General features: G+C 35.3%; 1 pseudogene; it reads right to left on the bottom strand.

Moving 5' to 3' along the window:
* Window positions 1-14,303: 14,303 nt before the first annotated feature.
* On the bottom strand, window positions 14,304-15,514 carry LOC141491924 (small ribosomal subunit protein mS29-like; annotated as a pseudogene).
* Window positions 15,515-24,373: the final 8,859 nt, after the last annotated feature.

Raw genomic sequence — 24,373 nt, 5'->3', positions numbered from 1 at the left:
GAGACAGAAAGAGATCCAGAGACAGAGAGACAGAGAGAGAGAGACTGAGAGATAGAGACAGACCGATTTGAAAACAGAGAAACAAATATCTTTTGGGAGATAGTCTAAGATGGAAGTAGTTTTAGATGTTTTCTTTTGTTTTGTTCTTCCTTGTCTGGGAAGTCAGGAGTCAAAAACAATTTTTTCCCAGGCCTATGGTTAATAATCTGGAGTGAAATATGTCTTGCCAAGTTTGTATGGTTTGAAATGGTTTGTCTCTATGAGGGTATAATAGTGAAAACCTTCTGAAAACTCTGAGATCCCATCTAGAATAGAGGGATTACTAAAATAAAATCTGTAAGTTTGAGGTATTCCAAACAAAGCAAAACAAAACAAAAGAAACCAAAAATCTTGCCAATCAAGTAAACCAGTAAGAGAGCTAATACTAAACTGATATCCTGAAACCTTTACTATTATCATTTTCTCCCCCTTTATCTGCTTCCATATGCAAGCAATTATTCAGTCTTCTGGATCCAAATTCTGAAATATTCCTTTAATCTGCCATTTATTTTCTATTAAGACCATTCCTCATTATCATCCAACCAGACTCTTGAAGGCTCACTGTTGAAGGCTTCCATTACAATGAATTACAGTAGAAAGAACTTTTGTTCTGGAATAAAGAACCTGGACTTAAATACTGAATGATAACTTATTTCCTTGTGCAACCTTAGATATATTATTTATCTTCCATGGATCCCAGTTTCCTAATATGTGAAATGAAAGATTTGGACTAAGTGGTCTTAGAAGTCTGTTCAACAACTCAATATAATGTTTCCCTAGTCAAACTATTTTTTTTTAGTGTTGTCAGAATAATCTTTCTTAATGCACAAATCAAATCATGTTAGTCCTTTGCTTAAAATTTCTCTCTTAATGAATTGTATATCCCCCTTAAAACTCTGACCATTGGCTACCTCACTACCTTTCCAAATTTAAAATAACTCTTTTCTATAGCTATTCTACAACCAAATTATTTAATATTTCTTGTTCAGTTTTGCTAGCAGGAACAAGAAGTGATACTGTTTCATGGAGAGGATACTCCAACTCTTAGCTCTAGGAATTTTTTTCTAGCTACTACCCATGATGGGAAAAGTCTCCCTCCTTTGCTCTTTTGACCTTACTGTGCTCCTTTAAATCCTGACTAAAATCTTAGCTTTTACCAAAATCATTCTTTGATCTCCCCTAAATTCATATATGAAAATATATACATGCATATGTTTGTGTAAATATATCTCATATTTTTTTCTTAGTATACTATAAGCCCCTTAACAGGGACTCTTTTGCCTCTTTTACCCCTCTAGTGCTTAGCAACATGTTTGCTACATATTAGGTATTAATAATTGTTTATCAATAGATTAATTTATCTTCAATATATGAATTTTGATGCTACCACTGACTAGGGTATTTCTGTAAATCATTTAGCTTTTCTGAGTCATTTATTCATCTATAAAATAAAGGGTTCAATTAAATGACCTTTAAGGTCTAAATATATGAAAAGCTTATGTCAAACCCTTTGCCTCCTAAGTGCTTTTGCTTACACCATTGCCTAGGCTTAAAATCCTATTGTTTCCTTCCCATATGCTTTCTGAAATCCCATCCATCTCGATCAACTATCATGTCAAATCCCCTTGAGTTCTTCCATATAAGAAATAAACTTCCTTCCTTTGACCTTGAATAATAATTTGCACTTCTCATTCTATTACTCTTTTTTATTCCTCTCCCAAGTCATTATATTATCATGAAAATGTGCGTGTTTGTTTGTATTCTTTATCCTTTGGTCTTTATTTTAAGCTTCCTGAGATTCTAATCCTCATTACCCCTATTAATTCACATAGTAGGGCAGATGGTTGTTCAACTATTGAAGGAATGAATGATTATAAATAACTTCTGAATGTTTAAGTAGATTATCAAGATCAGGCAGAAAGGGAATCAGTGAGAAGTAAAGAAGGAGCTAAGAGGTAATAAAGTCGAGTTTCTAGTAGTTTGAATAAAGGAACAAGATTAAGCCATAGGGATTTGGTAACTTGTAAGCTTTCCCCTTCAAATCTGTCAATTATTTCCTTGTAATAGTTAGGAGACAACTTTTAAACAAACAAACAAACAAAAAGCATTTTAAAAGACTATTTTAGGAAAGCAGAGCAAGGTAAGAGTGTCAAAACGGATGCTTTACCTCCCACAGTTTAAGCTGAGTGTGAGGAAACCTAATTAAGCTAGACACTTTGGCAAGGGAAAAAAACAGTATGAAGTTCTGGCAATCCTAGACCTCAAGTTTAATGGTGACAGGAAAAAAAAATACAAAAATTCAACAAAGGCATGTCTCAGTGTTGTTTTGTACTAAACTGTTGGTACATATGAGTTTATAGTCTTTTTAAAATCTTCCTCTTTATAAAATATATTAAAAAACAAAATACATACTATAAAGTTCCCTGTCACTTATCAGCAAGAGTATTTACTGAAAAGACTCACTATATATCCTTTAAGACTTAAAATGAAGGTTTCCTAAAACATATGCAAAATAAGTATGTAATTATATTATTATCATTGATAATGCAATAATTTCGATGTTATTTAATTTATGGAATTCAAGTATTTCCAATACTATAATAATCATAAAATAAAGTCATCCTATTTGTTTAAAAGGGCAGGGCATGAAATACCAGTTTCTCAATAGTACATGTTTGTTTTTCTTAGTTGTTTTTCTTTTGTGTGTATAGAAGTATTTGTTTATCTTGATTTTATTTGGGAAGGTATATCACTCACTGTTCCATTTGTCACATCTAAAATCTTTGGTTAAGGGTGCGTTTATGTGGATCAGATTTAGTAGTTGATTTACTGCATATTCAGAATGATTAGCGACTTGGGATCTATGATGTGAAAGACTTTTCAGTCATATGAGGCAATTGGATAGATATAGAAAAATATTGAATAAAGGAAAATGTAGTAAAGTTTAATTTGCCAGACTGGAGGGATAAGAAGATATAGATAGCAAAAAAGGGATTGAATATTTGTTTTAAGGGATGCCTTTTTTGGTCATTACTACTCTGTTAATAGTTATGTGGGGATAAAAACAGGAAAGTAAAGACTATAATTGAAATATTGTACAGAGTAATTCAGAAAGGCATAGTTCTGTTTTCTTCCTTGTAATTTAATTTATAAATCACCAATATCTTTTCAAATTCTGACTGTGATAATAATGCTTCCTCTGAGTATATATTTTTTTTCACATTTGAAAGGGGGCACAGCAATTTTCTTTCCTAATCTGGCAGATTGTAAGAATCTTCCAGTATTGCCTGGTAGACAGGTGGCAATTCTAACAATCAGTTATTTGAACTCAGTGCAAAAAAGAAATAAAGACTTACTAATTACTTTAGATCAAAAAGACATTATGTCATCAATATGGTAAAAGAAGTCTAATTCAAAATATTATTGGAACCATTAAGAGGTTAGCAATGATTATAATCATAGCATTACTCACTAATATGGCAAGGGAGATCAGCTTGTCCAAATGATTTCACATTAGTGACTGTATGTACAAATGATAGTATATTTTTTTTTCAAGAAAGAATTTTAAAATGATAGGAGAAATAGTTAAAAAAAAAGCAAAATAAACTGCCCTCACCTCCACAGCCCCCCCCCCCCCAAGAAATTTGAATCTTGTGCAAAAAGCATTGCTGTTGGGTGGAAAAGTAAGTCAGGTAATTAACCTCATACCACAGAATAACCACAGTTATTCAAAGTTATGGGAGTAAAACAAAATTTGAAGAAATGTTAATAAGAGAATGGGGTAATCTAATAACTTAAATGCCGTTTTGTTATTTGTTAGTTGAAAGCACCTAACAATTATGTGATCTTAAAACAGTCAAGTCACAGGCTTAATGTCTATAGAAAGTTTTTCTTTCTTCCAGATTTACATATGGTGATCAAATCTCTTCAATTGCCTTCCACTTCTTTCTGCTATTATTGTGTGAGAAAATGTATTGATAAATCTATGCGATTCCATTTCTTGTACCAGCAACAAAATCTGTACCCTAGACACTACTAATATTTGTAGTTCAGTGATATTATGCTTTTATATGAAACATTAAGAGTGGTAATGGGAGAGGATGTGGAGCAATGTTAACCTATGTAGGGAACTCCCAATGTGGGAATACACTAAACACCTTCTTCCAGTGAAACTCTTCAAAACTTCTAGGTTGGAGGACCCTTTTCCCTGAGAGGTGAGTTCTTTAGAGCTAACCCATTCCAGGCACACTATTCTCCTGGACTGGACTACAGTGATCTTCATTGGGCTAACTATTGCCACTCTACTCCTTATTCCCTTCCTCTGTGTATGGAAACAATATATTAAGGCAAAAATTCCCTAAATGGACATAAAAATTAATTGTCCTGTACCTCCACTCACTCTCTCTTGGATTTCTCAAGTCAGAATACTACTCCCTGACTATTAATACCTTTTATCTATTGACTTTAATTATAGAATATAATGTCCTTGAAGGAAGGAGCTGTGTTTCTCTTTGAATTTGAAACCCTATTGCTTAAAACATGTCTGGTACATAATAAACACCTAATTATGGTTTTGTTATTAATATGATCATTCATATATTTATTAATATTGGGAATGTGTCTGTAACTTTAGAAGCTTAAGACATATACTAGTATGGTTGAAAGGCAGGACTTAAAATTCATTTTTTCCTGACCCTAAAACCAGACTTCTTCTCTCATGTGGAATACATACAATATTATTAAATTCACATAATCTCATTAGGTAACTAAATGGCTGTGATGAGCTTATAGCCAGAAAGACATGAATAAAGATTCTTCCTTAGAAACTTACTGGCTGTATGATTCTGGACTAGTCACTTAACTCTTTCCATTTCAGTTTCACCATCTAAAAAGTGGGGAAATCTGACTAGGCTGTCATAAAGAACAAATAAGATAATATATGCAAAGTGTTTTGTTAATCTTAAAATGGTATATAAATGCAACCTATTTTATGTTAGTTTTTTCTGCTAGCACTAGGCTGCCAGTTTTACAAATGACACTACACCAAAGAGACCATTTTGTCAATCAGCATGCTAGTAAATGAAAAAGGAATTATCTTTCCTTCTTTTTTCTAGGATTCTTTGGATCATCCTCAGTTCTTTTGACATTACTAAAAACAGTTTCAGATAATAGTTACAACAAAATAATACTGAGAAACATTTCTTTGGGCCACTGATGAAAATTATGCCCTTAGCAAAAGAGGAGCACATTAGCTCTGAGTTGATGGAGAATAAAACAGATGCCAGCAGCAGTTGTGCAGATGGTCTGTACCACAGAAAGTTCATCACCTAACAACACTGAATACTGCTTTTTAAGCAATAAAACTCTGTGACTCTAGGACATCAATTTTAAGATAATCACTTACTCTGGTTATATTTAGTTCTTCTACTATTTCTCATTTCAAGGGACTATAGAAAATCTGTTTTGTATTTTTTTTTCTCTTTTTTGTAAGATCCTTTGAATACTGTCCATGATATATTTAAGTTGAGATCAAGTGCTATGGGAATGCAAGGTATTTCAAGGCTCTTCTAATTAAATATTTCTTCTAATTTAAAGATAACAAATATTTTCTTGATTTATTTCATTGAAAACTATGCTGAAAATTTAAACTTTTCCAAGAAAGATTAGTTGCTAAAGTGTAACTCTCCCTTTCCTATTCTATAAATCAAATCAAACCTTTACAATTATTTTTCTCAAAATTCCACAAAATCAAATATATATTACATTTACATTATATATTACATATAATATATAATGTAATAATATTATGTTATATATGAAGTTTCAACTTGCTTTCAATATAATTATTATTCCTATTTCATTGATGAGGCATATAAATTTCAAAAAGGTTAAAGAAGAATTATAACTAAAAGCAAGGTTTTGTGAAACACGAATCTTCTATCCAATACACAATACAATTTTAACAATGAAAGGGGTGTATGCATATGAAATTACAGCTGACATCAGTCAGGTATTTAATGTTTATTATATATTAATCATTGTACTTAGTACTAGGGAGATGAAGAAAAGTCAAAATAGTCTTTACCTCCAAGGAGCTCACATTCTAATGTGGAAGACACAGCATCAATATTTGTGTGAATGTGTAACTACATGGCTACATACTTGCATGCACATATATAACTCTCTATATAGATACGGATCATGTGTAAATATATTGATCTATATCTATATCTATCTAATCTATATCTATGTCATATAAGACAACTTGAAAGGGGAAAGGAGATATGAGGAAGTAGGAAAGACTTTGCAAGTGCAGTATTTGAGCTATCCTGAAGGAGTTAGGGAAGGCGGAGAGAAGAAGGGAGGAGAAAAAGCAATGTATCATGGAGAACAGACAGTACACAGACAAAGATTTCAAAAATGGAGCATTATGTGTGAGGCAGAGCAAGGAGACCAGAATGACCCAGTCATAAAATACAAGGAAGAAGTATAATTTAAGCAGTTACAAAATTTAAAAAATGCTATGTTGTGAAGAACATTAAATGACAGAGGACTTCATATTTGATCATGGAGGGAAAATAGGGAACTTTGTTGTTTTAGTCATTTTTCTGCTGTGTTCAATTCTTTGTGACCTCCTTTAGGGTTTGTTTGTTTTTTTGACAAAGATAATGACAGGATTTGTCATTTCCTTTTCCAGTTCATTTTGCAGATGAGGAAACTAAGGCAAACAAGATTAAGTGATTTGTCCAGGATCACAATGCTGCTAAGTATCTAAAGTCAAATATAAACTTAGTTCTTCCTAACTTCAGGTCTACCATTCTAAACTCTGAACCATCTAGCTGCTCCAATAGGGTCCCACTGGACTTTATTAAGTAGGAAAAGGAATAGTCAGAGTTAAGCTTTAAGAAAAATAACCTTGGCAGATGAATGTATGATTAACATGAGTGAGGAGAAACTTGAGTCAAAGAGACCATTTAGAAGGCTATTACAATATTCAAGCCTTTGTCAATCAGCATGCTAGTAAATGAAAAAGGAGGTTGGGTCATATAGGAGAGTTGTGAGAATGTATACCAATTCTCTTAATTTCAACAGTAATGAGGCAAGGTAGAAGTATAGATAGAGGAATAAACTCATCATAAAAAGATATGATTCAAATAACTGCTTTTTAGTTTAATTTTCTTATATTTCCTTATATTTCTTGTACATTTAGTTTTCTTATATTTTCTGGGTTTTGAGCATGAGGTTATTGAATTCCAGTATTTCTGATTATCTCTTTTCTGACGTATTCCATTTTGCCTACTTTTATTCATTCATTCATTCATTCATTCATTTGTTCGTTCATTCGTTCATTCATTCATTCATTCATTCATTTATTTATTTGTTTGTTTGTTTGTTATTTTTGCAAGGCAGTGGGGTTAAGTAGCTTGCCCAAGGCCACACAGCTAGGTAATTATTAAGTATCTGAGGCCAATTTGAACTCAGGTACTCCTGACTCGAGAGCTGGTGCTCTATCCACTGTACGACCTAGCCACCCCTGGTCTACTTTTCTATAGTTTAATGAATTCCAAATGAATTTCATAATTGGTACTTTATTTGCTTATTTTTGGTTTGACCCCTAGCAAATATCTAAGAAAATAAGTTGTAGATAAATTGTCAACTTGCATTTGTGGAGGGAGGAAGTTTTTTACCTAATAGTACATATATAGGAATGAAATCACATGTATAGTGATGACTCCTTGCTTCCTCCCCCCCCCAAAAAAAATGCACCTGATTATTTTTCTAACATCATATGATTTCTTTTTTCCTTTCTTTTGTTTAATTTTTCTTTAATTTATTTACATATTACTAAATTATTCTTGTTTGAGTAAACATAATAAATACCCCCTCCACCACAAAAATATAAAACCTCATGAGGAATAAAGTAAAAGAAAGAGAAAAATATTTGTTTCAGTCTGTGTTCTGATACCACCAGCTCTGTCTCAAGTGGATCACTTTCTTTATCATGTCCATCATAGAAGTTATGTCCATATTTTTCCACAGTTGCTGTTGCTGATTGTAATTCCCTCCCTCCTTTCCTCCCTACTAGCATTTATCATATTTTCTCTCTCCTTTCACTTTGTCTGTCTTCAAAAATGTGTTATGGGGCATCCGAGTGGAGCAGAGGACAGAGCACCGGCCCTAGGACCAAGAGGCCTCAAGCCCACGTCCCACCCCAAAGACCCAGCAACCACCTGGTCCCATCACCCAGAAGAGACCACACAATCCCAGCACCCTGCAAAAAGTAAAAAGAAAATGTGTTATTTCAGATTGTCCTCTCTTATGATCTATCCTCTCCTCCATCACCCACATACCCCCTCCCCTCCCTCTTACCCCCTTCCCTCCTTGAATGTGTATGCTCTTTCCTCACTGAGCCATTTATGATGCGAAAGAAGGTTCTCTCATTCCTCCTTGCCTACCCCCTTCCATAACATTGCAAAATTTACATGAAATATCTTTTATATAATATATCTTAGTCTATTCTACCTGTCCCTTCTCTTACTCCCAGTACATTTCCCTTTCATCCATTGACTCCATTTTTACAATATATTCTGTCTTCAAATTCAGCTCTCTCCTATGCTTCATATATAAAAGCTCCTTCTACCTGCTTTATTAAATGAGAAGATTCATATGAGTATTATCAGTATCATCTTTCCATATAGGGATACATACTGTTCATCATCATTAAGTCTCTCATAATTTACCCTTCTCGTCCACTTTCTTTGCTTCACCTGAGTGTTATTCTTGAAGGTCAAACTTTCTGTTCAACTCTGGTTCTTTCAACAGGAACATTTGAAATTCTCCTGTTTCATTGAAAGTCCATCTTTTCCCTTGGAAGAGGATGTTCAGTTTTGTTGTGTAGTTGATTCTCGGTTGCATTCCATATTATATTCCAAGCCCTACAAGCCCTTAATGTAGTTTCTGATACATCCTGTGTGATCCTGACTGCAGTTCCATAATATTTGAATTGTGTCTTCTGGCTGCTTGTAATATTTTCTCTTTGACTTGGGGGTTCTGTAATTTGGCTATAATATTCATGGGTTTTTTTTTTTTTATTAGATCTCTTTCTGGGAGAGATTGGTGGATTCTCTCAATTTCTATTTTGTCTTTAGCTCCTAGGATAACAGGACAATTTTCCTGTAGAAATTATTATTTTTTTCTTTTTTTTTTCTTTGTGAGGTCAAGGTTCTTTTCCTGATCATGACTTTCAGGTAGCCCAATAATTTTTAAATTATCTTTTCTAAATCTGTTTTCTAGATCAGTTTTTTTTTTAGGTTATTTTCCAAGGCAAATGGGGTTAAATGGCTTTCCCAAGGTCACACAGCTAGGTAATTATTAAGTGTCTGAGACCAGATTTGAACCCAGGTACTCCTGACGCCGGTGATTTATCCAATATACCACCTAGCCTCCCCTATCAGTTGTTTTTTCAATGAGGGATTTCACATTTTCTTTTAATTTTTCATTCTTTTGGTGTTGAATTATTGTGTCTTGAGTTCTCTCAAAGTTATCAGCTTCTTTTAGCCCCATTATGTATCTGAAGGATTTGGTTTCCTCAGATAACTTTCTTATCTCCTTTTCCATCTGGTAAATTCTGCTTTTTTAAAGCATTCTTCTCCTCAATAACTTTTTGAACTGTTTTATCCATTTGACCTAAGCTGGTTTTTAACATATTATTTTCTTGAGAATTTTTTTTGGATCTCCTTGAACAAGCTTTTTTCTCCATCTCTCTCATTTCTCTTCACAATTTTTCTTCTGTCTCCCTTAGTTAATTTTCAAAATCTTTTTTGAGCTCTATCATAGCTTGAGCCCAACTTCCATATTTTTTGTAGTCTTCACATGCAGAAGCTTGGACTTTCTTGGTTTGTTCTTCCATGGGATGAAAGAAATTGTCTCTGGTCAAGTTCCTTTTGTTTTCTCTTTACTCATTTCCCTAGCCTGTGCTGGCTTTGGTGTGCTTCCTGAGCTTTTGAGTATTATTGGGACACTCCTGCAAAGACCTCAGTGTGTGAGGCTCTGACTGCTCTCCTGGTCTGTTGAATGATCACAAGTGTACTCCTCTGCCCCAGAGCTGTGGGGGGGGGGCTTGCTCTATGGGGAGGCCTAGACTGGCACCAGGGTCTGAATGTAAAGCCCCAGAGTCCTGTTCCAGGGAATAGAGGACAGACTTTGGCAATTTCTCTCCACTCCCTTACCTTCTGTGGGCTGAGCACTCAGGGAGCAGCTGCTTGGAGGTTCCTGCTAGGTGGTTCCATGGACCTGCTTCTGTTTCATGGGATTTGGACTGCCGTGATCATACTGAGGGCCTAGACTGCATGCTCACTCTGGCAGAGGTCTTCCTGCTGATCTTCCAAGTTGTGCTTGGTGCTCCCTGGGATGGCAGGTCAGGAAACTGCTTCTTCTGCTGGGAGCAGGTGCTCCCAGATGCCCTGGGGCTGTTACTACCACCCCTCCAACCCTGTGGAACACTCTTCCCACTATTTTCCAGGTTACCTTGGACTGCAGAATTGCCTCACTGGAACTTTCTGTGGGTTCTGTCTCTCAATAATTTAGTTAGAGTCATAATTTTAAGGTTTTTGAAATATTCTGGAGAGAGTACCTTCTGCTGCCACTATCTTGGCTCCTCCCCCCATCATATGACTTCATATTGAATTTTAATTGCATAATATACTACAAACTCATGAATTCACTGAATATGATTTTTAATTCTATGTCTATTCTCTAGTTGAATTCAATCTATCAATTGACTAGTGTGCAAAAGTTAGAGAGCTGGTCTCAGAATCAAGGAGATGATGAGCATATCGCTACTGGCTCTGAGATCATGGACAACCTCTTAAACTCTCAGTATCTTTGACAACTCTGTAAAACTATTATTATTGATCATCTCCTGATATAACTTAGTGGAAGGAATTTCCTCAATAGGAATTTAATGCATAAATGAAAGCATCAGGCTGGAACAAAATAAAAATATGAAAACCATCATGCTATACATTCAGGTTAAAAATAATACAAAAAAAAAGAACTGACTCCAAAGATCTTTATAGTCATTTTGTTGTAGATCTAAATAGGACTTATCATATTGCATTCAAGAGATATATAATTAAAAAGTAAGGCACAAACAAAAAATAACAATATTCCTCTAGACTTGTATTGATAACACATGTTTTAGTCATGGTAGATACTAAATTTGTACAAATGTCTTAAGATGTATTTTAATGTAAACATGATACAGCTGTGTGTCTTGGGGATGTGATTACCTTAGACACTATAGATAGTGACATCTCCTGTCATTATTTACTTAGTGGATAGCCTCCAAGGAAAATATGAGGCTGTGAATGGTAGTGTTGATTACTCTCTGGAAACACTGTGACTTTGGAATTGGAGATGAACAAACATGCCTATTGCATGTGTTAGCCTTATTTGCAAACTGTAATGCAGTATTACTATCAATGTTATCATCAACATTGTTGTTACCCCATGATTGTCACACAGATTAATTTGTCATCGGACTTCATCATGAACAAACAGTACAATAATGGGAAAATATCATGCTAACAACTTTAACATTAAGCTAATCCCAAAGATCCTCTCTTTCCCTCTGAATTCAGGTAAGGAAGATTTTAGCACAGGGTTCCAAGAAGAATTGTTCAAAGATGATAGTTTTTAACTTGACATTAGGCTAAATGGATTGTTGAAACACAAGCATCTTCTCATTCCCTTCCTCCTCCTTTCTCTTTAGTGTTGGGGAATGGGTGGTGTCTAGTCATTACTGACTGAATCTAACATTATTAGTTATCATGAACAACTCAGTCCCCAGGTATTACAGAGCAATAATATCCCTTGATAGTTATTCGTTAGTAATCCTTTATAGGAAACCTCCTGTTGCTTTAGAAAATAAATTTAGTCAAGTCACCATATGTAGGAGTCACCATAATTTCTACCCTATAGCCATCTTCCTTGTATCCTTTTTTTAAAATTTTTATTTTTCAACATTCATCCATATGCATATGTACACTTTTAAGTTCCACAATTTCTTTCCACCCTCCCTTCTTACCACCCTCCTCTCAGTGCCGGACAGTCAGGTTAACATTGTACATACATACTTTTGGTAAACATCTTTACAGATTGATCATTTTCAGTATGATTCCTTATATACTTTTAAATAGTATGTGAAAGCCACATTATTTGGTAGAGGAAATATCTGCCCCCTAAAAAGTATTATCATTTCAAATCATTCATAAATTTTCTATGTGTTTCTTTTTTTTGTCTTTTTTTGCAAGGCAATGGGGTTAAGTGGCCTACCCAAGGTCACACAGCTAAGTAATTATTAAATGTCTGAGGCCAGATTTGAACTCAGATACTCTTGACTCCAGAACCGGTGCTCTATCCACTGTGCCACCTAGCCACCCTTCTCTGTGTTTCTAATAGAATTAAAGCTTGTAAAGAACCAAGTTTAACTTGCCTTTTCTAAACAGTTCCTGATGTTACCTTGTAGAATCTTAAGGTCTACTTTTGTTTTAATCCTTCTTAAATTTAAGAAGTATCAACTTTATTTTTATGTCCCAAAATAAGTCTTTGAACTTTGTGCCTGTCATTTGTCAGGAGGTCAGTAGCATGCTTCAATATAGTTCCTTTGGAAAATATGATCATTGAACTGATAAAATTTCTCAAGCTTTTCAAAGTTGCTTTTCTTTATCATTTTCTTATCTTTTTATAAGTATTCTGCTTTTGTTGCCTTCACTGGCAGTTTATATTCCCCAGAATTCTCCGAAATCATCTTTTATAATTTCTTTTGGTGCAATAATATCCCATTACATTCACATACTTCAATAAGTTCAATTCATTTCTTGTGTATCTGAAGACATTCCCATAGATTTTCGTTTCCTCATTTCTTTGAGTGGCTAGCTTCTATGAAGACCCAGGTGAGATAATAAAATAAATTTGTAATGGAAGTGGTCAGAAAGGTTGCATGATTCTTCTTTGCCTTCATTTGTGTAGGTGAGAAAGGAATGAATCTTGGGAGTTATCCAAGCTTGAGTCTTGGTTCTACATAATTGGCTAAGAGGGCTAAAGAATCAAGAGAGTAAAGCAGTGAAGCACTGATTTGTTTGGAAAACAAGTAAAGGGAGATATGATAAACAGCATAAGGTTTGGACAATGAGCCAAAAGATAATGAGGTCCATTAGAACCAAAAGCATCAACTAACATGTTAAGTGTTCCACTGATTTCTAAATTTCTGCCCACTCTTCCCCTGGACACTGTATTTATGGGAGAAAGAGCCCATGACACATAAAATATTTTCTAAACATTTTATACTTTTCTTTACCAATTATCTTGTCAGATCTTTTCATTTTGCAGATAAGGAGACTGTCACAGAGACAGGAAATGGGGTTTGAACTCAGTACCTTTGATTTTACTCAGCACCTATTCTGTAAACACTGTCAAGAGGGTTAAGGATGAGGTGAGTGCTGGTGCCTCAGGAAAGTCTCTTGGTGTACCCCTGAATCCTTCCCTCCCTCAGTATCAAATCACTAAAGTCTAAATCTTGGATCACTCTTTCAACTCATTTATGGTCAGGAGGACAAACATTGTTTTCTGTCTTTTTTAGAATTTTTATTCTCTATTTAGAAATCATCCAAATTGAATGTTATAAAAATTCAAGTCACCTAATTCTATTCAGAGAAAGTAAAAACAGAAGGTTAATATGAAAATGCCTGATCTTATGTTAGGGGAGGGGTGAAAAAAAGAATAAATGTAATCTCCACCTTCTAAACTGAATTGTAAATAGAAACACAATGATCTAGAAATTCTGAACTAAGAATATGCAGACAACAATACAGACTCACTATGAAGTTTAAGATGTAGTCAGGGCTTGTCATATTATAAACTCAACCTAAAGATATTCTTCTTTTAAGAAAAAACATTTTATCTTTTGTGCTTTCTATGGGTTTTTTTTTGTTTTATAAGGAAGGATCACATAATCCTACTTCTGAGAACAAGGTGCAATGCGAAATTCTTGTCACATAAGTAACAAGAAAAGGGATAGAATCTTCAGATGCAGCAGTCACTTTCAAAATAAGTCAGACTACCCTTGCAAAGACATTTCCTTGAGCTCTAGAGGCCTGCTGTGGACTCCAAAACCTGGAATCAGTCCAGAGGAACTTAACTGCCTCTGGGAGAAGACTTTCCTTTCACTCACTAAGCACTGGGTTAATGGAGATGGACATGATTTAGAGATAAGCATAGAACTCTTCTAGCTGTCAGAGATTTGAGCTACTAAGGAAAAATAGCTCCTTTTCTTTCTTCTTGTGTGTGAGTTTTCTTGTGCTAAAACCATCTATTTTCCAAATACTGAATACAACTTTCAAGCTCATTTGGGGTATAATTGCAAACTTGGATGGGAGCAAAGGTGTCTCGGTTGTCAAAAACCTTCCTTTCCTAGATATACAGCTCTGGGTTTAAAGAGAGAAACAGTTTAGCTCAGAATCATCATGATGACCCTTTTATGACAATTGTTAGTCACCATTTTTTCACATATTGAGTAAGTATCTGCTTCTCTAGGATAATCAGACGTTTTTCAGTGTGGTCCTCCCACAGAAAGCATTTTACACCAACAATTGCCACCAGAAGGCAGAAGAAATCCAAATAACTTTGCCTCTTTAGCTCTTTCATCACAGTCCAGACAGTATCACTGGCCTTTTTCACTTAAGTTATGTCCAGCTTGACTACTTTCTCCAAGGAGTCTGCCCTCCTCTATGCTTTTCCATTTTTTCCAGATGTACTTCTGTTGGATTTTGACCCAGTTCAGGAACAACTCATTTGAGGTTTTAAAATTCTTTAGCCAGGTTGAGGTTTTCAGAGGCTGATCATAACATTCTTTGCTGTAAATAGACTGCACAAGATCCAGACAATTTTTACCCGTCATTGAACATCTGGAACATGAATTGTCAAGCCAGTCCTGTTTTTCACAAAATGAATTGCATGGAAAAGAAAAAGAGATTTTCCTGTGCCCTTTTCTCAATAGAGAACATTGGATTACTGGGGTGGCAAAGTTTGTATTTTTCAAGTAGTTCAGGAGCTCTAGGGATGACTCCTGCACCAATGAAGCCTTCATTGAAGGTCTTCGCTGTCAACTTGAAATGAGGGGGTAGTCCCTTGTAAGAAATTCGACTTTAGTTCCTCTAGGGGATACAGTCTGAGACAGGTGCTGCTCCCCATTTTTGCCTGCATGACTTTGGACATAGTGTTTTGACTCTCTAAGTCTCCATTTCTTCACTGCATCACTCCCCTGAGTTGAAAAAAATGACCTGGGTTTCTTACCTGGAATGTGGTCATCCAGACTGACAGAAATGTTCCATCATGCCCTGGTGCCCATATGCAGAAAGTATCCTGGGTCCAACTTATGACTCTTGGAGACCAGCTTTATCACCTTTCTCAGCATCCCTCCAGTCTGGCTTTTAGGTGGATCAACTCACCATCTGGTTTTCTGGGGTCAATTACCTATTTTGTAAAATCAGAAGCTTAGGTCATTTTCAATTGTTTTCCTAGGGTTTTTAAGGGTATGATCACTATGGTCCCAGTATTGAGCCCTAACAATGATATTAAATTTGGATGTAGAAAATGAGGATAAAAGCAGCAACCTATGGTAGAATTGTCCTTGGCTTTCAAATTATTTGATCCTATATCTTTTCTGTGAATCCATGCTATCTAATCCTGTTCTATGTTTATTGACCTCAGGAGAAATTATTTCTCTTTTCTTGAGGCAATGTGTTATTTTTACCTCTATTTTTCAAGAATGTCCTTCATTTCAGTATATAAATATGCATTTTCCATCTACTGCTATTTTGACCTTTCAAGAAAATTCCTATTGCCAAGGCATGCTTTTTCAATTCTGTTAATTGTGTTGGTAGTGTAGGTCATGAATGCTTCTTTTTTGTACCCATCTAACTTTCCATGATTATCTTTTCCTTCTTGAAATTCCTGGAGCATTCTGCCACAGTCCTATGTCAGCTTTAGAATTCATATGATCCTGAGTTTCATAAAATGTTGTTGGTTTATGGAGACACAATGGAGACACAATACTCTCTAAGGGGCAGGGGGGTCTCCTTCTGCATTAAAATTTCGACAGACCAGATCTATTGTTAAGACCATACTTTCCCACTATAGCATAGGACTCTTACCTCAAGGGAGACTTTCCAGTTGCATCTCCTCTCATCACCAAATTGAAATTGTCCCCTTTCCCCCCTTTTTTAATCCCCCCCCTTTTGTCACTTCATCCATTTTTCTATAACACTTCTTTTTGCAAAGAGATCATGCAACTTATTTTGCCTTTATACTTATCTATGAATCTGATTATTCCATCTCCAATTTCACTTAATCTGCAATTTAGTAAACTATATAATTTAACCTTTAGGAGGAGTTGTGGGAATTAATATCTGCTTAAGGTCTATTCCTCCACCATCATTTCACCTTTTTCTTTATATTTCATTTTATTTTATTTTATTTTTTGAAGTTAGATAGGTGGTTCCATGGACAAAGTGCTGAAGTTGGGAAAAAAAACAAAGCACACAATGAGATTTTAAATCAGGCTTAATACTACCATAGATTCTATGATCCTGAGCAGATCATTTAACTTCTGACAATCTATTCAACTGTAAAAAATGGAATAAAAATAATATCTACTTTGAAATATGATTGTGCATGCCAAAAAGATATTTGTAAAATACTCAATTCAGTGCTTTCCAAAAAGTTGAAACCATATGAATTCTTATTCTGTTTCCTAATCAACCCCCTTCTTTCATCTTTATGCATTCATGTACTTTTAGAAAATCTCTTGAAATCCTCAGTAGAATTTTTTAAGTATTTACAAAAGAAATAATATTTTGTTATATGTACTTTCCTTAGCAGTTTCATTCACTTATTTTTCTTTTGCTTTTAAGTATTTGTAAGCAGAACAATGTTTAGATTGGTATGGACTTCTCATCTTACTTTCAAGAATTCCACAAATGCCCTTCTTTTATTGGATAGCTATGTTTTCCTATTGGGGGATAAAAGTCAATTTTATAGGATATGCTATTTTGTATTCTATCTTTCACATATTTTCATTTTTAATATCTTATTCTACTTGATTCTGGAGTTAGGTAATTCTGGTTAGGTAATATTCCAGAACAGCTTGAATTCATAAACTATGTAAAAATATAAATATATATATATGTATGTACATATATGTATTTGAATATATATGAATTTTTATGCACTCTTTGTTATTTTGCATTTTTCAAGATAAATTCTACTACTGAGATGAGCTTTTCTATTCTGCAAATTATTTAAGCTGTGCAAACATTAGTTCTGTCATTGCTTTCCATCCAACTCCTCATGATATTATTACCTTATTCAGTCTTTGGGAATATACTTTCAGAGTTTTATACTGGTTTTAAAAGTAACATTACTTTGTGTTTTATCAGCTGTTTGGCCAATTTTGTTTGCTTTAAAATATTAAAGTAATGATAGTTACAAAGTTTTCAATAACTTACTGGTCAGTACCTCTTTTAAATTCAGTATTTTCTTTATTGACTGAATTGTTTGCACTTATCTGACTTTTCTTCCTCCTGAGATATTTGGTAGATATTTGGAAGTCTTCTACTTCTTATTCTTCTGTTTTTGTTTTTGTTTTTGTTTTCTTTTGGTTCAATGATTGGATTAAATCAGCATTTGAACTTTTTTTCAGTCATTCTGTGGAAATAACTATAATTGCTCTATAACTATATTCAAAAATCCTTGAAGGGTTTTTTTTTACTTTTGAGAGTTATCAGGAACCCAGAGAAATGTCTAATATTCAGTTTTGCTAGCCATTTGACCTTGAAGTCTATTCCAATGATTTTATATAAACACAACACTAAAACTCATCTTTTTAACATGAATATTTTTGAGAGGTAGTAAGACAAGAAAAAAACAATATTTAAATCCCATTTTTGATGGTTTCTTACTGTGAAACTATGGAAAAAATCATTTAACTTCTTGGTCCCTCATTACTTCATTTTACTATGAGATTTATATGAGGAAATGTAAGCAAAGTACTGTTAAGCTTTGATGGATTAGAAATCATTTGTTATTGTCATTATCTTAGGGGTAAAATTTTTAGATCAGCATACTTTTTAATAATTTAATTTTTAGATTTTCCCAGAGGACAATGGGGAGGCACACAGCAGGCACAAGTAGATACTAGTTCTACCATCAAAGAAAACTTGTTTAGGAGAAATAGTATAATAGATACCATGACATAGCTGCATAACCAAAAGAGGAGGTGGAAAGGTCATTGTCGGAAATCAAAAGATATTTCAAGGATAACCCATTTGTTGCAATGGTATTGATACAATGTCAAAATATTTAGATGAAAGCCTCCATTGTGTGAATGCTATGGAAAAAAATTACAGAATATTGACAAGACAAACACAGGATTAGAAGATATGTGGTTTTGAGGCAGCTAGGTGGCACAGTAGATAGAACACTGGCCCTGAAGTCAGGAGTACCTGAGTTCAAATTCGGCCTCAGACACTTAATAATTACCTAGCTGTGTGGCCTTGGGCAAGCCACTTAACCCCATTTACCTTGCAAAAAAAAAAAAAAAAGAAGACATGTGGTTTGTAATCTGTACCACCAGAGGGAGTACTCACATAGATGCCATATACATCAAGAGAAATACTTAATGATGTTAAAAAAATGTAACTGCTCAATTTAGTATATTGCCTATCAGAGGGTGATAACTCAGTAAATGTTGTTAATTTGTAAAGAATAATATTTTTTCATTTATATTTTTTCAATTACCTGTTATAAAAGTTTTTTTGACATTAATGAATATTTTAAGTTGCATAATGTTCTTCCACCCTCCCTTCCCACCCCAACTCTCCTCAGTGGCAAGCAATCAGGTGAATATTGTTCATATACATTTGTTTTTAACATGTTTACAGATTAGTCATTTTTGGTATGAGGAATTAGTATTAAGGGTGGAAATAGATAATTATGAGATAGGAAAAATGCTTAAGAGAAATTTTTAAAAAGTGAATTTTGCATTCAGATTCCATAAGGTTTTCTTTTCTTTTGTTTCATTTTTCTTCCTCTGGATGGAGGATAGCATTGTCCACAGCAGGTCCTCTAGGGCTGTCCTAACTTTCTGAACTGCTGAGAGGAGCTGCATCCATCAAGGTTTATCAATGCAATGTTGCTGTTAATATGTGCAATGTTCTCTTGGTTCTGCTACCACCCTGTAATGATGAACAATATTTATTCAAAAAATAAAGAATTCTTTAAAAGTTTAAAAAAAATTTCAGAATAATAACTAATAGCAGCCTGCACATAAAATGTAACATTTTATCATCAAATAATCTTTATTAAAATAGAATACTACTCTAAATACAGTGGTGAACATCATGAGTTTAAAATTGAACCATAGTTAAAAGAAAAATTCAAGGGGCAAATAGGTGGCACATACAGAGCAGTGGCTTTGGAGTTAGGAAGATCTGAGTTCAAATCAGACCTCAGACACTTAATAAATACCTACTTTTGTGACCTTGCAAGTCCCTTATACCCATTGTCTTCCAAAAATGAAAAGAGAAAATTTCAGTTTTAAAGACAATAGTGGGTACAAAAAGACCATTAGATTTGCTACTTAACAAACCAAACAAAAAAAAACTTTTTCATGAAATGTCAAAGATAAGATAATATACCTCATATCTGTTTCTTATGTTAATATGACAAGAAAAAATGGAGATTTTTGTCTTATTCATGAATTTTTCAAATGATTTTTAGCAAAATCAAGGGAATGTTAAATTATAAACCTTTGAAATATAATTATTAAATTTCTAAAGTGTATCTTACAAAAATAAATGAACATAATCTTTCCACTTTGCTATATTTATTTATTTATTTTTTTATTTGGTAAATACTTCTGTCTTTAATTTTCTACTGCACAGTAGCAGAACAACCGGGTCAAAGAATTTATTTCTTTTTTATTTTTTTTTTTAGATTTTTTTAAATTTATTTTTTTATTCTCATTTTGTACAAATTTTTTTTTACATCAATAAAATATTCTTGTTTACAAGTAATCAAAATACCCCTCCTCCTCCCCCATGAATATAGATAGACTTGTTTGGGCAAAAAAAGTAAAGGGGAGAGGAAAAAAATTAAAATAAAAAAATAATAATAGTAATAATTGTAGGTATGGCCAGGTGGCGCAATGGATGAAGCAACAGGCCTGGAGCCAGGAGCACCCAAGTCCACATCCAGCCTCGTAAACCCAACAATCACACAGTCGTGTGACATGCAAGCCACCCGATCCCCACTGCCCTGCAAAAACCAAGAAAAAAAAGAAAGAAAAAAAAGACCCCAAATAAAATAAAATAGTAATAATAGTAGGGGTGGCTGGGTGACAGACAGAGCATTGGCCCTTGAGCCAGGAGCACCTGGGTCCAAATCCGGCCCCAGACACACAAAGATCACCCGGCTATGTGGCCCCAGGCAGGCCATCCAGCCCTACTTGCCCTGCACCCTCCCCCAAATAATCATAACAAAAAATGTGCTCCAGTCTTTGTTCCAACACCAACAACTCTGTCATGGGTGGATCTCATTCTTTATGATAAGTCCATCACAAAAGTTATTTCCATATTTTTCCACCATTGCCATTGCTGATTGCAACTCCCTCCTTTCTTATTTCTCTACTACCATGTACTCTATTTTCTCTCTCCTTTCACTATGACTCTGCTGTAGGGTAGTTGAGTGGCGCAGCAGACAGATCCCTGGTCCTGGGTCCAAGAAGCCCTGAGCCCCCATACCACCCCTTAGGTCCAGAATCCACCTGGCCCTGTGGTCCTGGGCAGGCCTTCCATTCCCAGCGCCTTGCAAGAAGTAAGAAAGAAAATGTGTTATATCTGGCCACTCTCCGCCCATCCTCTCCTCCTTTATTGACATCCCCACCCCTTCCCCCTGCTCCCCCCCTCCTTCTTACTCCAGATGTCTATACCCCATTGAGTATATTTGCTGTTTCCTCTCCTAGCCATCTTTGATGAGAGCAAAGTTTCCCTCATTCCCCCTTGCCTTCCCCCTTCCATATCATTGCAATAGCTCATTGTAATAAAAAAAATTATGTGAAATATCTTGGACTATTCCCCCTCTCCTTTTTCTTTCTCCCATTCCATTTCCCTTTTTTTTCTATTGACTCCATTTTTACACCATATTTTATCTTCAAATTCAGCTTTCTCCTGTGCTTCAACTATAAAAGCTCTATCTACCTGCTCTATTAATTGAGAAGGTTCATATGAGTATTATCAGTGTCATTTTTCTATGGAGGAATACATGCAGTTCATCCTCATTAAGTCCCTCTTAGTTCCCCCCTCTCCTCCAATCTCCATGCTTCACCTGGGTCCTGTATCTGAAGGTCAAACCTTCTGTTCAACTCTGGCCATTCCAAAAGGAACATTTGAAATTCCCCTGGTTCATTGAAAGTCCATCTTTTTGCCTGGAAGAGGACATTCAGCCTTGCTGGGTAGTTCATTCTTGGCTGCATTCTAAGCTCTCTTGCCTTCCAGTATATTGTATTCCAAGCCCTACGAGCTTCCAATGTAGCTGCTGCTAAGTCCTGTGTGATCCTGACTGCAGCTACACGATATTTGAACTGTGTCCTTCTGGCTGCTTGTAATATTTTCTCTTTGACTTGGGAGTTCTGGAACTTGGCTATAATATTCCTAGGGGTTGTTTTTTGGGGATCTCTTTCTCTGGGGGATCGGTGGATTCTCTCCATTTCTATTTTGCCCTCTGCTTCTAGAATATCAGGGCAATTTTCCTGTAGTAATTCTTTGAAAATGATGTCAAGGCTCTTTTCCTGATCATGACTTTCAGGTATTCCAATAATTTTTAAATTATCTTTCCTAAGTCTGTTTTCCATATCAGTTGTTTTTTCAATGAAATATTTCACATTTTCTTCTAATTTTTCATTTTTTTTGGTTTTGAAGTATTGATTCCTGATTTCTGGTAAATTCATCAATCTCCTGAATTCTATTCTTTGTCTGAAGGATTTGTTCTCCTCAGAGAGTTTTCTTATCTCTTTTTCCATCTGGCCAATTTTGCTTTTTAAAGCATTCTTCTCCTCAATAACTTTTTTGAACTGTTCTATCCATTTGACCTAAGCTGTTTTTTAGCATGCTATTTTCTTCACCATTTTTTTGGATTTCCTTGACTAAGCTGCTGACTTTATTTTCATGTTTTTCCTGCATCTCTCTCCTTTCTTTTCCCAGTTTTCCTTTCAACTCCCTCATTTGATTTTCAAAGTCTTTTTTGAGCTCTATCATAGCCTGAGCCCAATTTCTGTTTTTCTTAGAGTCTTTAGATGCAGGAGCTTGTGCTTCCTCATCTTCAGACTGAGTATTTTGGTCCTTCTTGGGCTCATTTGCAAAATATTTCTCAATAGTCTTCTTTTTGTTTCTCTGCTTGCTCATTTTCCCAGCCTGGGCCTGGTTTGGGGTATTTCTTGAGCTTTTGGGACACTCCCACAAGGGTCTCAGTGTGTGAGGCTCTGTCCTCCCTCCTGGTCTGTGAATGACCATAAGCGCCCCCCTCTGCCAAGGGGCTGATGTGGGGGGGCTGCTGTTCTATGGGGGGGGCCTAGACTGTGGTCAGGATCTGAATGTGGTCAGAGCTCCAGAGTCCTGTTTCAGGGGCAGAGGACAGAGCTAGTCGCTAGTCAGTCTCTCTTCACTCCCCTCCCTCAGCTCAATGGGCTCATGTCCTGGGGGCTCCTGCTTACAGGCTCTGCCTGTTTCTGTTTCCTGGATCAGGGCTGGGGAAAGACAATGCTGCTTGCTGTGTTCCCTAAGGGTTGGGCTCCACATGCTGGCTCTGGCAGAGGACCCCTGCTGTTCCCCCACTTTATGCCTGGTGTTCCTCGGGGTGCAGCTCAGGAGACTCCCCCGCTGCTGTGAGCTGAGACCCCCAGCGCCCTGGGGCTGCCTCCAGGAGGCTGAAGTTCATTGGCTCCAGTGGGTCACCCCTCTGGCGGGCCGCCTCTCCAACCCCGGGGAGCAGAGCCTTTCTGCTCTTTTCCAGGTTACCTTGAGTAGGAGAACTGCCTCACTGGGTCCCTTTGTGGGTTCTGTCTCTCGAAAGTTTAGTTAGAGTCCTTAGCTGATGAATTTTATCAGAGAGCTCCTAAGACTCGATCCCTTCTTGTCGCCATCTTCCACTTTGCTATATTTATTTATTTTTTGCCAATTCTATGTAAAGAAAATTTTCAGCATTCACTTTTTTGTAACATTTTCTTCCAACATTCCCTCTTCTCATCCTAGGACAGCAAGTAATCTATTACAGACTATTCATGTATAATTATGCTACACATATTTCCATATGTCATACTATGAAAAAAAGAACAAAAATAAAGTGAAAAGACCAAATGAATGATAAAACAAAAAAATAAAAAAATGAATAGCTTTATTCAGATTCCATAGTTCTTTCTCTGGTTTGTGAATGGCATTTACCATCACAAGCCTTTTAAAATTTTCTTTGATCATTGTATTGCTGAGTAGAACTGAGTCTTGAACATTGTACAATGTATCTTTTATAATATATAATGTTTCCAGATTCTGTTCTTTTCATTCAGCATTAGTTCATATAAGTCTTCTCAGTTTCTGAAATCTGCCTATGCTTTATTTCTTTTCTTTTTTTTTTAGTTTTTTTTGCAAGGCAGATGGGGGTTAAGTGGCTTGCCCAGGGCCACACAGCTAGGTAATTATTAGGTGTCTGAGACCAGATTTGAACCCAGGTACTCGTGACTCCAGGGCCAGTGCTTCATCCACTGTGCCACCTAGCCATCCCTATGCTTTATTTCTTACAGAATAATAAAAATAATAATGAATATATTTTTTGTAAATTTATTATATTTATTTTATTTAAGACTGTTATGTTGGCTTCTAAAATGTGTCTGATTATAGAACATAAATTTATATTTCAAACACCTTTTTAACATTAAATATTAACATAGATATCAAAATATCCTATCTTCTTACAAATTCTAAGAGTTGGGATGATTTCATATCATAGTTATTGTTAGAACTTTTGGCAACTACCTACACTGTAAGCTATTTTATAAATTAATATTTATACATCATAGATTTTAGTAATCTAGAGCGAAACTCAAATTTGTTAAATATCAGAATACATACTTTTTTTTAGCTTTGTTCTGTTTTTTTTTTTTTTTTTTTTTTACAAGACATTGGGTTTAAGTGGCTTGCCCAAGGCCTCACAGCTAGGGAATTAT

Source organism: Macrotis lagotis, chromosome 6 (genome assembly GCF_037893015.1).
Source record: "Macrotis lagotis isolate mMagLag1 chromosome 6, bilby.v1.9.chrom.fasta, whole genome shotgun sequence".
NCBI classification, from domain to species: Eukaryota; Metazoa; Chordata; class Mammalia; order Peramelemorphia; family Peramelidae; genus Macrotis; species Macrotis lagotis.
The sequence above is the reverse complement of the archived record's forward strand: the minus strand, read 5'-3'. Positions and strand labels throughout refer to the sequence as shown.